Source organism: Echinops telfairi, unplaced genomic scaffold (assembly GCF_000313985.2).
Source record: "Echinops telfairi isolate 266 unplaced genomic scaffold, ASM31398v2 ScPeMD7_5;HRSCAF=22, whole genome shotgun sequence".
In the NCBI taxonomy this organism is placed as follows: domain Eukaryota; kingdom Metazoa; phylum Chordata; class Mammalia; order Afrosoricida; family Tenrecidae; genus Echinops; species Echinops telfairi.
In genome coordinates this window covers 3,538,732-3,549,499 of record NW_022103901.1, presented here as the reverse complement: position 1 = coordinate 3,549,499, position 10,768 = coordinate 3,538,732, and positions in this window count along the sequence as shown.

Here is a 10,768-nt window from a genome sequence, read left to right as displayed (position 1 = left end):
CCTGGGTTTGTTAACACCCACTTTTTCCCCCCTGCCTCACCCTGTCACATGTCCCCCCAGAACCATTGGTCCTGTTGTTTTGCCCTCTGGATTGTTTATCGCACTTATATTATCTAAATAGACATGCAGAGATAATAATATGCACAAAAACAAGACAGAGCAAAACAATGCAACAATAGAAAACAAAACAACAACAGACCAACCACAAAAAAGAAAAGCCTATAAATAGTTCAAGGTCTGTTTGTTGACCTTTAGAGTGTTTTCCCGTTGAGTCTGATGGAGTGCCATGCCCTGGCCCCACTGCCCCCTTCATTTATAACTATATCGCTTTAAAATATGATGATGGTATGAGCCCTTAATAAAATGATTTTTTTTTAATTTTAAAAATACGATGATGATAAGGTTAGCATCTGCGTTCTTCTCACCCCTCCCTAAACTCATGCAATGATTGTGAACTCTTTAAAGCCAGCTCTCTGGCATTCTTAGTTTTCCAGATCCATGAACTTGGCAGTTCTTAATAAATATTTGACAAAAGAATGAACCAGAAGCCATAGAAAAGTTCTGGGCTGTCCTGGGGTCTTCTAGTTTTGAGTTGTGTCACATGAGTAAACGGGGATCCCAAAAGTTTTACTTCAGTTATAGCATCAAAGGTGTCTTCACTTGGCAATTCTTCCCCATAGTTTGAATGCCTTCCAGTCACAGATTGAATGAACCCGAGGGGCTCATTTTCGGGTACTATATAAGACAATGCTCCACTGCTGGTCATGTTTCTCACTGACTGATTGTCCAAAAGCTGATTACCAAGTCTTCCTTTCCAGTCTGTCTTAGTCTGAAAGCCCTGCTGAAACCTGTCTACCACGGTTGATCCTGCTGATATTTGAAACACCATTAGCGCAACTTCTAGTATCACAGCAATACTCAACCCATTCTGATATGAAAAAATGACAAACAGATCATTAAAAATGAGAAGAAGCTGCAAACACCCATTAATAATTGGAATATGGCATGTGTTGATATTAATATAGGAAAATTGGAAATCATCAAAAATAAAATGGAATGCATAAGTATCAATATTCTAGGTATTAATGAGATGAAATGGCCATTTTGAATAGTACAACCATATGGTCGACTATGCCAGGATTGACAAATTGGAAAGGAATAAGGTTTCATTAATCATCAAAAAGAATATTTCAAGATTTATCCTGAAGTATGATGCTGTCAGCGAGGAAATATTCATCACCGACAAGGACAACCAGTTAATATGGCCATTACTCAAGCTGTCATATGCTCCAATCACTGATGTCAAAGATGGAGAAATAGAGGTTTTTGTTTTGTTTTGTTTATTACCAACTTCTGAAATTGTTTCAACACACAGTCAAGATTCCAGTGGTTGGAATGTAAAAGCTGGAAACAAAGAAGGCCTTGGAGATAGTAGTGCTGCAGATTGCATGATAAAATTTTGCAAAACCAATGAATTATTAATCACAAATGCTTTTTCCCCACAACGTAAATGGTGACTATACATGTGGAACCCACCTAATGGAATTCACAAGAATCTAGAAGATTACATCTATGGAAAAAGATAATGGAGAAGTTCAATATCATCAGTAAGAATAAGATCAGGGGCAGATTGTGAAACAGACGGCCAATTGCTCATGTGAAAGCTCAAGTTGAAGATGAAGAAAATGAAAACAAGTCTGTGAGAGCCAAAGCATGACCTTGAGAATATCCCACCTGAATTTAAAGACCTTCTCAAAAATATGTTTGATGCATTGAACACTAATGGCTAAAGAATAGACTGCTTATCAGGGGATATAATAGATGAAGAAAGCAAAAGATCACTAAAGAGATATGAAAGTAAGATAGGTGGGATGAACAATCTGGAGGAGAAAACTAGTAAATGTGGCAATTCATGTCTTTTGTTAAATGGATTCCGTTATATTTTTAAGTATTTCTTGTCTTGAATTTTCTCTATTGTGAGTTTCCAGAACACCTATTAAATCTATTTGCTCTACTCACTATTTTCTGTCTTTCACTCATTCATTCAGATTTCTTATCTTACTATATATTGAATTCTAGGTCACTTGCTTTGTTCAGTCTTCCTGTTTTCCCAATTTCTCTTCAGTTGAACATAATCTGCTCTTTGAGGTGCTCATTGGGTATTTTAGGGTTGAAGTCTCGGCCAACAATGAAGTAGCCATATTTTCCCCTTGATGTATTGAATTCTTGATGAACTTTATCTCTCATTTCATCCCCAGAGTTTAGCCCTGGTACGAATTCTGTAATGTCTAATGAGATTTACCTTCTGGGAGAAGCTTTTCCCACAGTAGGAACATTCATAGGGTGTCTTTATGACTTTTCTGGTATATAATAAGGCATGAATTCTGGAAGACTAACTTCTCACTTAATGCACTTGTAGCGCTTTTCTCCTGTGTGAGTCCTTTGATGTAGAATCAGGTGCAACTTCTGGAAGGTTTTCCCACATTCACTGCATAAATAGGGCTCCTCTCCTATGTGGATTCTATAATGCAGGACTTCCAGGAGAAGGCTTTCCCACATTCTCTGCATCCATAGGTTTCTCTCCTGTATGAGACCTAAGATGGTCTATGAGCCAGGAATGATGGGAGAAGGTTTTCTTACATCCTGAACACTTGCAAGGTTTCTCTCCAGCATGAATTGCCTCATTTAAAGCGGGGTTGTCTTCTGGGAGAATGTGTTACTACAATTGCTATTTCCATGGGCTTCTTTCCTGCATGCTTCCTCTGAAGTTTTTTGAGAAAACCCTTCTCCTAAAAAGCCATCCCCATGTTCATGGCATATTCAGGACTTCCCACCTTGATGGACTCATGATGTATTATGATTTCTGGTTTGTAGGAAAAGGTTTTCACATGGCGGGTACGTTCATGGAGTTTCGTTGCACCTGCAGTTCTCTGGTATGTATGAGGAGTATGGCCACAGCTAGAAACTCTTCTATGTTGATTAGATCCGCATAGGTGCCCTCTGGAATGTGACTTTTCAAGCTTAGAAAAGAGAAATAGCTTCCCATCACTATCACACTCAAATGTCTTTCTTGAAAGGTATCTGTTAGGACTAAGTAAGTTTCCATTACATCCTAAACTTTTTCCATAAGAGTCACAGCCATAGACATGCTGTCTTGAAGGAACAAGATTTGTGTTCCAACAGAATTTTTCATGAGTGCATTATATTCATGGAGCCTCACTTTGGCCAACGCTCTCTTCTCTAAGAATGTAGCTAGCTTTAAAAGCTTCCCTTTGGTGTTTCTGTTGTCTATAAACTTTGTCATCAACTTTCAGGACTATTTCTAAAACACGAACATGTTCATCTTCCCAGCATCATCGAAGAGTTAAACTGTTTCAGAAGTGTCTGGAGAGAAGAAGATCATTTTGGCTTCAAAGGCACAGACTAAATAATAATAATTCTACCACCAATATTTGCTAGTGCCTTATTTCAATGGATAGTCCATCAATTCCTTAAGCCTTGTTTTTGGCTCATACATTCAGTGCAGTTTGAACTTTGGCGCTGGAACTCCATGGAAATGGACAGGGTGGCTGTGAGCACACATTCTGCCGCTCACTCCCCAGAACACATAGTCTCCTTGGCTTGTTACCACCTGGATGTCTGATCTGTTCCAGTGGCATGTGGAAGGAAAGAGAGGGAGAGGAGAGAAGCATAAAAGCAGAGAGAGAGGAGAAGAGAACAAAGAGAGAAGAAAGAAAGAAAAAGAGTAGAAAGATAAAGAAGGGGAAAAAACACAACTGTGCTCACTAAGATTGGCTGTGATGGTAAAGAGAGAAGAGAGAAGAAAAAATAAAGAATAAAGAGATAGCTGATCCCTGATTGCCTGAATGTGGGGGCTGAGGGGTTTAAATCCTGCCCCACGACGACGGCAGCTTGGTGTGCCCTTTTAATGCAAGGACCCAGTAGTGCTGGGAGGAATTGCCCTAGTTGGCAAGATCACCTTAAAGGTCCAATGGAGGTTTCCTCAGCAGCATGGAGCGCTGTAGAGGGCTGTCATAGCTGCCTTGTGTGGCGTGCAGCACTCCCACAGAGGGCAGGCTGGAGTTCCCCCTGCTATTTGGGCTGATATACCCTAGGCGGAGGGTAGTGGTCTGGAAGCCAGTAGTGGCATGTGATAGGAAAGATTGGGAGAGAAGAGGAATTAGAGGGGACAAGAAGAAAGAAGAAAGAAAGAGAGAAAACAAAACAAACTTGAGCCCAGTGAGACGGACTGCAGTGGGAAAGATAGAAGGGTGAGAGGACAAAGAAAGAAGAAATAGAGTGGTAAGTAAGGAGATAAGTGAGACTTGATCACCTATCCATAGGGCTGGAGGAGTTTCAACTCTTCCTCTAGGTTGCAGGGTGGTGTTCCTGCTTAATGTTGGGTTCCACAGATGCAGGGTGGGATTACTCTTGAAGGCAAGATTGCACCAGCGGCCAGGTGTCAGTTCCCACCACGATATTGAGCGCTGGAGTTCACTGGTATACTTGTCTTGTGCTGTATGTAGCACTACAGCAGGGGCAGGGGTGGGGTTTGTGTTCCCACAGCCCCATGTAGGGCCCCAGGAGAGGCAGGACCTCCCTAGCTGTGTGTAGAATCACTGAAGCTGGGCTTGTCCTATCTAGATTGCTGGTGCCCTACTAGATAAGAGGATTTTTAAATTTTTATCCTCCCCCTCCCGCGCTGGCCTGCTATAATAGAATTAAATTAAATTGTCTCCCTGGTTCTGGGCTCTAGCTCTGTGCTCTGCTAGAAACTTAGACTTGCTTCAGTGTGTCTTTGTTATGCAGAAAGCCTCCAGGCCCTGTAGCTATGTTCTGGCATTCCTTAGCTAGGCTTCTTCTTTTGCTGATTTATGTTAAGGGACCCCTTCTATGTGCTACTTGGAGCTGAGCAATGAGGCTGAATGTGCAGTTTTTACCAAGAATATATATTCTCACTCTTTTTGATATTATGCTTGTGAGGTGCCCTGATTTGGGGGCTGTCACACTGACCCCCAGAGGGGGAGATCCAGCTTATCAGGGGGGTTGTTTCCTTCTTGGCCAATTGGAACTGAATTCACTCCCTGCACTATGACTATCCACCTATTTTTTCCCACACCACAATCTGCCTCAGGTAAGTTTCTGCTTTTCCTTTTACTCCAAATGATGGCTACCCATCACCCCCACTTCCCAGGCTATGAGCTCAAGGCAGCTAACAGCATTGAGAGCTCTGGCATATACTCCCGGGATTATATGTGACCATATGGAACAACTGGAATTGTCATTCATTACCAATGGGTAAGTAAAATGGCACAACTAATCTGGAAAACGGTGTGACACTTGACTCCGCTATCCCACTTCCGGAGTAATGGAAATGCATATCCACCCTATGATACACATGGATGGTAGAGCAGCTTTATAGGTAATAGTCCAAAACTAAAAGCTCAAGGTCCATCAACTGGCGAATGTACAAAGAAATGGTCATACAGCCATACAATGAAATGATGTTCTTATTCTTGTTTGATGCTGTCAAGTTGGTTGTAACCCAAAGCAACCTTTTGTATAAGAGAATGAAATGTTGCTCAGTCCTCTGCCATCCTATAGGAATCCTATTAAGTTAAAAAAAAAAAGGGGGGGTGGGGACAAACTACAGACACAAAACAAATTTCAAAAACTTACTACTGAGCAAAAGAAATCAGACACGAAGGAGCCCATGTTCAAGAAGCCCCTTTATATGGATGAAAAGGTCCATGAGTGCTTGCCTAGCACCGGGGGTGAGAAAGGTGGGTTGGCTAGGAAGGAGCCTGTGGAAGTAACATAATCTCCTGTCAACTTGCAAAGGGGTGGAGTCTAGCCTGTCAGTCAGGTCACAGCTTGATGACCTAATGTGGAGGTGTGAAGGCTATGAATAGCTCACGCGAGGCCAGATACACAGTCTGTTCTGTCTTCTGGTTGACAAGCCACATGGATCTATATGATGAATCCAGAGCCCTGGAGCTGGAGGAGCCACTTGGAGACCCCTGCCAGCACTGAGATGCGTCCATCTCCACTGCACCCACTGGCCTGTGATCTTTCTGCATTCGGTGTCATTGCATGTGTTGTGTGAGTCTAAAGAAGAATTTATGAACTAATATGGGACATATGGGCTAATATTGGACTTATGGACTTGATCTGGACTGGGCTGGGCTGTTTTCTCAATGTACAATTGCTCCTTTATAGAAAGCTCTTTCTTATATACATATGAGTCTCCCTGGATTTGTTTCTATAGTTAACTCGGACTAACACAGTTCCTAAGTGTAGTATTAATTATTAGGGGGAGGGGGGAGTGGGCCCCCCACTACTACTACTACCCACGGGTTCAGTAATGTACAACTGTATGGTTGAGATATATAAATATTATATTAAAGTCATCGAGAGCATGAGAGATATTACAATAATGCAGTGAGACATATTACATTGTAGCATTGCTCACCTCAGCTCCGCTTGGTGGTCCACGTGGAGAAGGGGCAAGGGAACAAGGGAGGGAGGATGGGAGAGGAGAGGGGGAAGACAGGGAGCAACCAGTGAGAGCCCAGCGAGAGAGGTCAGAGAGAGCTCTCTATTGCTGACCCAGGCCTATATACCTTTGGGGGGTGCGAGCCCACTAATTACAGGAAAAGACATACGTCACAGAAAGGGGTTGCACTATAGGTTATACAGCAATGAGAGGGGGTGGTCTAGGGACATACACGCAATAGGAAGAGGAGGGATGAGGGTATACATGTGATAAGATGGGCGGATCCTAGATCCAGGACGGCAGCTTAACTTTGACCTGTTCCCTGGGTCTCCATAGGAACCATTATCAGTAGGGTGTAAACTCTGCCTACAGGAGCCTGTCCATTGTCCCCAGCAGCAGGGAGAGGGGCCCACTGCAATTTGGCAACTGATCGCCCTCAGGGGAGATGCCTGCTAGCATCTACCTCCCCCACACCTAAGGGAGTATTTTGGGGTGACAGAAAAGATTTAAATATTGATTGAAGTGGTGGTTGCAAGGGTATATCAATTTGTCAAAACTCCTAGAAATAGAATGGTTGCATTGTACAGTATATAAATTGTATCATAATAACATTGCTGCCCAAGTCTCAGATAGATTCTATAGGCAAAATATTGAATGATGCAGGAAGCATCAAAAGAAGATGGAAAGAATGCAGAGTCCCTGTACCCAAAAGAACTGGTACGGGTATTCTACCATTTCAGGAGGTAGCATATGAGCAAGAACCAATGGTGCTGAAGAAAGAAGTTCAAACTGCATTGAATGTATTAGCCAAAAACAAGGCATCAGGAATTGATGGAATATCCCTAGGAATAAGGGACTAGGAAATGTTTGTAGTAACAATTTTATTATTTAGTTTGTGCCATTGGGCTTGAAGCCAAAATCAGTGGAGCAAAAGAGCCTTGTTAAATAATACATGACACCACAATGGTATTTGCGCCTGACGGTAGTTTTAAATCCTTGGATTAGATCATACAAAGGGTTCTTCGAACAGTTCATTATAAAACGAATTTTAAGATATTTGATTTTCCCCATGAACTTCCTGAAGCCCTTTGGTGTTTTCTCCTCTAATTCAGTAGTTGGCTAACTACTGTCTGAGGATTAGTCCACCATGCTGCCCATCCGTTTAGGGCTCAGCCAGTTGTGGTGACTGTATGAAACACAATAGCATTGATTTTAATAAAGCAATGAGCCAAAACGTCAGCATATTGCTACTTCTACAAGCAGCTTAGAGTTCATCCGTGACAAGACCAGAATAGCACCATCTAGACTCTGGATAAAGATGGTGAAAGTGGCAATACTTACCTCCCTTGGGACGCTCAAATGTGAGCAACAGCCATCCTCCACTGTTACGAATGTTTGCAGGTTACATTCATGTCCGAATAACTAACCAGAAAACGAGCGATGCTCTGATGATTGGTCATGCAGAGAAAGCATGCAGTCCAGTTGTGGTCAGTGGGCAGGCTCAGGTTCAAGACCCACTGCCATAACCGTGTGCAAGCGTGACCAGTACTGTTGGGAGCCGGCCCTAGCAGACAGTCTCAAGGTCCTTCAAACAGTGACCGGCCCTAGTGGAAAATTACTGGCAGGTGGTTATGCCTTAAAAGATATCTTAGTCACCAAAGCTTCCTTGTTCTATGAAAATGTCTGAGACAGTTTGCAGTCTGTGTTACCCTTCGTCTCCCCCCGAAGTGTTCTTTGACCATTGTGCATCTGTAACTGTTCTGCAGCTACGTGACCTTGGTTGGTGATCCTCCCCACTCTTCACCCATTGGTTGAAATACTAAGCACTCATTGGACTACAAACATACCATATTGAGAATATGATGGATAGCTGATTGGTTAACATTCTTATGCTTCATTATAATAATACATGTTGGATTGGATACTGTGCAGCACACCTTATTAGAATATGCACCTCCCAGTTCCTCTTCATATTCCCCTAACTTTGCCCAAATAAACGAGCTTGATCAGCATTTGTCTTGCTCCACGTCTCCGTGTCTTTCTTTCCATCCAGGTTCGTCTTTTCCCCCAAGGTCCTGCTCGTGCGTCCCGCTGGTCGGGACGCAACACAGTACAAATGATAAGGATCCTAGATGAAATTTCCATGCTTCTTCACGGGAAAATAGCAAAACATCACTTCCACTGACACTAGTTTAATCTGTAGGTAGATCTTTTTTTTTAACTTTTTATTTTGAAGTAGGTGAAGGTTTACAGAGCAGATCATAGCTTTTTGGGTTTTTTAAAATCATTTTATTGGGGCTCATACAATTCATCACAATATATACATCAATTGTGTAAAGCACACTTATACATTTGTTGCCCTCATCATTCTCAAAATTTGCTTTCCCCTTGTGTTCCTGGAATTAGCTCATTTTAGATCATAGTTTTATATTCAATAATTCACACATTCTGATTCAACTCACCCACTGCCGTCCTCTCCACGGGTCATCCCTGTCCCACTTCCACCCTTTGTCGCCTATTTCCTTTCCTCCTTCTTTCTAAACCCCTGAACTTTGTCCTTGAGTAAATGATGTTCTTTTGATCTTAAATGGCAGATTATTCTAACACATATCTTGTCATATGTGTATGACATGAAAGATAGTAACTGCCAATCACCGTAATACAGAGAACTTCACATTTCCTTTAGACAAAACAATGTGGAGTAAATAAATGAGACTTTAATTTTGATGGATCATGAACTGTCCCACTCCTTGGAGATGCTTATTTTCAGTTGTATACTTCCCCCCTAGCTGTACATTTAACCTGTACTGGTAGATCCACATTGCTTTGTTTGTCCAAATTATTCCTTAATGTTTTATTTATTGTTGAGAATATACCCATCAAAACATACATCAATCCACCAAGGTCTACATGCATAATTCAATGATGCTGATCAGCTTCTTCAAGTTGAACAGCAAGACACACCCTCCTTTTCTGAGTCGTTTTGCTCCCATTAATAGGAACTCACAGCCCACCAAGGTTTCTAGCTATCCTTTCGAGTTGCTATTGGCAGTTTGGTCTCATGTAGATAGCTTTTAAAGCAGCTTACAGGGAGACACCCAAAGCCCTTGGAAAGCACGTGCAAGCAAGCTGTCTGAAGCGGACATGAGAGGCTGCGAGATCAGATGCATAAGAGACTGGCAAGGAGGCTCCGAGGAACAGCAGCACCAAGATGGGGTGCCTTCTCCTCATCTGGCTGAGACTATGTGTCCGATGGGCTGGCTTCCTGGCCCATGGAGGCAAAGGCCAAGGGACCGCGTGGCTGAGAGACTGAGAACCGGAGAGACTTAGCTGCTGGCTGAGGAGATCAATGACTGTATGCTTGCTATTCATGACCCTGACTTGCGGTAACCTATTAACTTCTTTAATAAACTCCCTTAATGGTAAAAAAAATAAAAATAAAATAAGACACCTTAGTGCTCAGGGAGAAGAATGGGAATTCCAGAACACTTGACTTTTCTCCTGCGGAACTTGCACATGGATCAAGAGGCATTTGTGGGGACAGAACGAGGGAATACCGGGTGGCTTGACGTCAGAGAAGGTATGTGACAGGGGTGTGTGCTCTCAACGTCCTTATTCAATCTGTATGCCGAGCAAATCACCAGAGAACCTGAGTTATATAAAGAAGACTATGGCATCAGGGGTGGACGAGAGCTTGTTAACGAACTGCAATATGCAGTGGACATAACCTTGCTTGCTGAAGGTAAGGAGGACTTGAAGCAATTGCTGACGAAGATCAAGTATTACAGTCTTCAGGATGGATCACAACTCAATATAAAGAAAACCCAAATCCTCACCACTGGACCAATAGGTAACATCAGGATAAATGGAGAAAAGGTTAAAGTTGTCAAGGATTTTATCGTGCTTAAATCTATAATCAATGCTCCTGAAAGCAGCAGTCAAGAGATCAAAAGACATATTGCATTAGATAAATCTGCTGCACCAGATCTCTTCAAAGCATTGAAAACCAAGGGTGTTACTTTGAGAACCAAGGAGTGCCTGACCCAAGCCATGGTATTTTCAATTACTTCATATGCATGTGAAAGTTGGACAATGAATAAAGAAGACCAAAGAAGTATCGATGCATTTGATTTGTGGTGCTGGAGAAGAACATTGACAATGCCATGGACTGTCAAAAGGCCAATTGATTTGTCTCGGCAGAAGTACGGCCGGAGTATTCCTTAGAGGCAAGGATGGCAAGGCTTCATCTGACGTTCTTTGGACGTGTTGTTA